The following is a 5,980-nucleotide window of genomic DNA, read 5'->3' as shown; positions in this document are numbered from 1 at the left end:
TAAATATAAAGTGTAATTTTATTTGAATTTTCTTTTATCTCTTTTAAAAAACAGGTTACACGTTAACATCAAATATATATACGTGCTCACAGATAATTGTTACTTGTTTAAAGAAAAAATGATGAATAAACTATGATTTCATGACAGGTATGTAACACGGTAAATAATAACCGTCCGACCTCCTCTTGTGATTTACCAATAAACTGCTGGTTCATTCTGTTAAAAGTATTGGTCTTAACTTTTTTAATCAATACTTTGAGTTATTTTGAATGATAGTATTCACAATCATGCAACAGACAGAAAAACATTCAGGAAGGAATTCATAATGCTGGATATTTAAAAACAAAAAAATTAAAATGCTACTTTTGAACTCAGAAGGCGTAAGAATGATTTGTTACATAACTGTAGTTGATTTATCATGATCAGTATTTCAATGAATATCATTTTGCCATCTAGACATCGATAATCTAAATAAAATATCTTTTGAAATTGCACCGAAATTCTTTGCCTTTGAAAAAGTCGCAAATTTGATTCTTGATGCACAGACTATCAACACGTTCAACGTTCTTTTTAGGCTGTATTTTTCGGCTGCAATAATACCATTTACTATATCTGTACTTGAACATGTCCACGCCGTTCTTTGTTGGTACTGATGTGACAAGAACAAATCAGCTTTATCTAAAGTTTCCGCCACTTGATATTCGTGTGCTATTGGAATGACGAAGTGAACATTGGTGTCTGTAAAATAAAAGTATAAATAAGCGTATTTTCATTAGGGAATGACTGTAATTGTGTTTCTGTCTATGAAGAAATAAAATCAAAAATGTGGTGCACACATACTTGCTAAGTGACATGATATGCGCGTGTAATACACGCTTTTTCAACGTTTTACACTCGAGGATTTTGTTACATGGCGTGTACACGCTTTTCACCACTTTCTACGCAATTACACGCTTTTTCGTTCTTTTCATTTTTTTGGTCGTTATTGATATCGCTATTCTCGGTTATTTTCCTTATTGGGCGATAAATACCAAAAAATTCGAAGTAATTGTTTGGCTGCCATATTGTTTATTTTTCTATATGGACGAACAGCAAAAGGTAAGTAGATTGTGATTAGTTTTAACGATTTTTTGACTTTCTTTCAAATTCACTGTATAGGGAAAATGTCCACAGAAAGAGTCCTTCAGGGCCTGTACCATCGTTTAAAGCGCGATTGTTTAGGCAAAACAATGTGTACGTACCAAGATTCAAGGTTTATAAATTATATTTTGGAGTTCGAGTTTAAATGATCGAGTGACAAGTAACGCATGGTGCATTCTATGTTGCAATGATATAAACAATACATGTGAGAGGAGAAATACAATGTAGCTATTTGAATAAGCATTAAAAATGTTTATTTAATGGAAATCAAATAATAAAACATTTTTCTTTTTCAATTTCAGTTTCAAATCTAGCCAACACTCTGTTGGCAACAGATTTCAAAAAGGCCACGGGGATGAAAATATCACAGTACTGTTGGATCAGCTCTCATAGTACCAGCTATCTTCTGATGAACTACCCAGTTTTGACCAGGCAATAGCAATGGGAGCAATGGCAAAGATAATAGATGACATTTTACATTGCCAAAAAAAACCCCAACGTTATGACATTCTTTCAAATCTTGCAACGTGTACTCTGAATAACCCGCGTAGCGGCTTAATTTAAGTTTGCACCACATTTTTTTATGTTATTTCGAATAGGCAGAAAAAATATTACAGTCATTTCTTATAAATTAATTCCTAAATCCATTTTTAACCGGAGTATATCATGAAAAAACGTTGATGACGTCACGGTCACATGACAAAATTATGTATATTGGCTGATAAACAAAACCAGCCAATCAGAAGACGCGTTACATCAAAATTTAAATTATTACAATATATAGATGTCAAACATCGCATATGTCCAGTTCTTGTCTCACAAATGATTCGAGTCATAAAAAATATATAATTATCAATTGAAATTTGTGCACAATGTCCTACAGTGTCATTTTATTTATTAACTTTCTAGCTCTTCGGTTGTAATCTTCAGAGAATTACACAATACACTTTCCTTTGTTTCCTTATTCCTACAGTATTGTTGGGCCTGTTGTATTTCAACTAGAATTTCTGTTTTATATAATATACTTGTAAAATGAAATTGTTCGTTTTATAAATCAAAATTAATGTTTGTACATTTGGACAAAACTTATACTTATACTAGAGGATAAATTAAGTAATAAATGACAAATTAACAAATTGAGGTTCGATTTATATGAATCAAAAACCGTTACGCTTAAGAAGCATCGAAGTGGCCCATCAATTTTGGTGGCCCAATATCCACTATTTGATATTGGACGATCTCTAAGGTCCAACGACCTTAGCTTGTCTGGCAAAACAGACGTTGGACGTCAGAGGTATCTCTGTATATCCTTCTAATTGAGTCTATTTGCATAAGTATGAAATATATGAGGACAAACTCCCAGCCGCTGATTAGTTATCTCTTTCGTTTGTGATGAGTCATTAAAAAATCCTAACAATGACCTCATCCCAGCTCCAAATTTTAGTAAGTTTATCAGGCAGTTTATTTTAACATATTTGATAAATTATTGAATTTGCTAATTAGGCAAAACTGTGTAAATTATATAAAACCTTTACTAAATTCTTCTATAGATACAATGGTTTGTTTTGCAAGTTTGGCTGAAAACTTATTTCAAACGGAATAGCACATACTAATTTTATGGAAATGTTGTGAACACAGCCAAGAAATTTAGATACGATCCAGGTAATCTTTTATCCTTTATATAAACTTAAAGTTACATATTCAACACTGACAATTATAAATATTGATTTTGATATCAGTAAATTAAAACCATACAAAATATTATATTATATGTTTAAAATAGAGAGCTTGTACATACCTTTCAGATCTGTACTTAGTGTCTTTTTGTTATGGGTATATATAAGTACCCGTCCACGCCCACTTTGTTTGTTTGTTTGTTTGTTTTTTTTTTGTCATATATGTTTCTATTAGTATATATCTGATGAGTCAAACTTCATAAACGGATTTTCGCAGCTTGTTCTTATGATGAACTGCTACATAAATATTAAAGGGTTAAGCGCTAACACGCATGTTTAACCCGTCACATTTTTTATGTGCCTGTCCTAAGCCTGTAGTTCAATGGTTTATCGTTGGTTCATGTCTGTCATATTGCCTTTTCGTAAAAAAATCGTCATTTGTTTTCTCATTTTTTTTTCATATTCTTCATGTTCTTGATTTTTTACAGCCGCCAACAGGTAATGGTTTTCTCGTTGTTGAATGCCGTACGGTTGCCTATAACTGCATACATACCGTTCTTCGGAATTTGGTGATTAGTTGCCTAATTGGCAATCAAACTTATGTTTATAATTTGAATGTAAAAGCTGCATGTCTTCGATTCTATTTGAAACAAATTAACTATACCATTCAATTTTAGTAATTTTAGCAATTATCAATATGTTTACTTAAAAAAAAGTTACACAAAAACTTTTGGCAAATAGTCTTACTAAAAAGTAAAATCACAAAAATACTGAGCTGAGAGGAAAATCAATTCGGAAAGTCCATAATCATATGGCAAAATCAAATAACAAAACGCATCAAATACGAATGGACAAGAACTGTCACATTCCTGACTTGGTACAGGCATTTTCAAATGTAGAAAATGGTGGATTAAACTTACTATTTATCTGATCATCATGTCCGTCAAGGATGCATCTTAGAAACATCAAGAAATAATGCAATTTATTTTTGGGTAATTCAATTTCAAACGCATTTTTTTCCTTAAAATCTGCTGTTAACATTGTCTTAAAAACTGGCGATTAGTTCAGCTCTGTTTGTATACAGTCTCTTGCCATCGACAATAAGTGCTATGTCTGGCTTTTCGAAGCTAGATTTCATTCGTTTCACTTCAGGAGCTAAGTCTAGATCTGTGTCCCCTTCATCATACTTTTCCCCTGCACCTGACATTGTAATCAGTACTGGCGTAGTTTAGAACCTGTGAATTTGGAGGGGAAAACATACTTGTATTTCAATTTCAAAACCACTTCATAAGCCCTTACTATTTATCATTTTCAAAAATGTTTTATCTAAATGATTTTATTTTATATTAGTGATATCGGTAATGGAATAAACAAGTGGTATTTATTACAGAAACATTGCTATTTACTTATATATAAAGCAAGTAGAAAATCAAAATATAAGTAAAATTTAGTTTTGTTTTAAATCATATCAAAGTTACCAAACTGGACATAATAAGCTATAGTTGTTGTATTTTAAAAACGGTAGCAACAAAAACAATTTAGGAAGTTTTAACATGTTTCATATGATTTGATTTATTAAGAGTTTAAGGATGTACTTAGGTGAGATAAGGTGAAAATTAATAAATCAAGAAATTAAAATTGAAACTATTAGCTTGTAGAGCATTTGTTAAGGATAAAAATAAGCTAAAAATATTGGAACTCTTTTTCGAGATATTTGAGATTTAATATATGGCGGGAAAAGACTGACTCGGACTTTTACCTTATATTTGCATTGATACCATTTGGGTCCCAAAACAATAGAAAGAAAATTAAGAATCTTCTAAAATTTTGGTAAATGACCTTTCATGAGCTATTTAGTCTTACATGAAAAAATAAATGGGTGTTATGGAGCAAACTATTTTACATTGTATTGTATGGAAAAACACCAAGGAGTCCGAACATTTGACACAAATTCCAAAACCTCACCTAAGTACATTCTTAATACCAGATAAGTGTTTCTAAAAGTGTATAGTAATCACGTGACAACTCCGTTATGAAAGACTATAATAAGTGTCAACATCAACGACAATATCCTTGAATGTATCTGTAGAACTTTCAATCTTTCAGTGTACGTTGAAATAACCCTTGAAATTCAAACTTGAATTGAATTGATTACTTAATGACAGTGCCCTTTATCACGAATATTCACACACAGTTTTCTTTCATGTAAATCATAAATCATAAAATTCCATTGTGTGAATTAGGAGAGATAACTCTGATTGTTTAAATAAACATTTTCTGTTTACTTGTTAGATTATTGATTATAATTGCTGTTTTCTTTATGCAATGTTAAGCTTTAAAAATTTACACAATAATGATAAAAATGTGTTTCAAGCCTAACGTTGATATTGTATTGTATTGGATTCCAAAAAGGTTTACGTCACGACGATAGACATGCAAACATATATTAAAGAATTTCAATAATCTGCAATAGAATAGATCAGTTTCAAATCTTAATAAAAGAAACACGGAAAACCAAGAAGACTTTTGAAAGTGGAAACCGTGTTTAGTTTAAATAAAACCAAATAAACATCGTTTTATTCAAATTAAATCCATGAAAACACAATCTTACCTTTAATTTACCTTCTTCCTTTTTACTTCTGTGTTATGTTTTAACGTTTATCTCGTCATAGTAACAATCTATTTGTAGGTTGAAAACTAAGTAAGGACACATAAAGGTTTCTATTGTGGCACATATGAGCTACGGTAAGCTTGCCTTGGTAAACATCTTATTTTTCATGCTTGTTACATCCGAATTTGTGAAAGAATATATATATATATATATATTTGCTGAATCTCATTTAATGGATGCACATTAGTACACGTCGAGTTATTTTGGTCAAAATATTAAACGTGTATAAAACCGAAACGCATGATTAGAATTAGTTATAAAAGTCCGACACGACTGTTTCGACTTAGCGTAAAGATGGTGATTTGCACTGAACAGTAAACAACATTATTCAATCAATCAACCCAGACATAATTATATAATATATGTAACTATTTGATATTTCACACAACGCTATGATTTCCTCAATTCAAAAATGTATCAAAATAAACCTTCATGTGCAAACTGTAAAGGTTAATGGGATCCAAGTTTTAGACGTTTACTTAAATATCGGTTT

The 5,980-nt window shown here is 31.0% G+C and overlaps 1 long non-coding RNA gene across 1 annotated transcript; it reads right to left on the bottom strand.

Annotated features, from left to right (window-relative positions):
* Positions 1–3,877, bottom strand: LOC139500926 (uncharacterized). The gene is made up of 2 exons (XR_011658407.1): positions 3,737–3,877; positions 1–738 (listed from the first exon to the last, which is right to left on the bottom strand). It is a non-coding gene; the product is annotated as an uncharacterized lncRNA (long non-coding RNA).
* Between the last annotated feature and the right edge of the window lie 2,103 nt (positions 3,878–5,980).

This window comes from Mytilus edulis, chromosome 13, assembly GCF_963676685.1.
Source record: "Mytilus edulis chromosome 13, xbMytEdul2.2, whole genome shotgun sequence".
In the NCBI taxonomy this organism is placed as follows: Eukaryota; Metazoa; Mollusca; class Bivalvia; order Mytilida; family Mytilidae; genus Mytilus; species Mytilus edulis.
The sequence above is the reverse complement of the archived record's forward strand: the minus strand, read 5'-3'. Positions and strand labels throughout refer to the sequence as shown.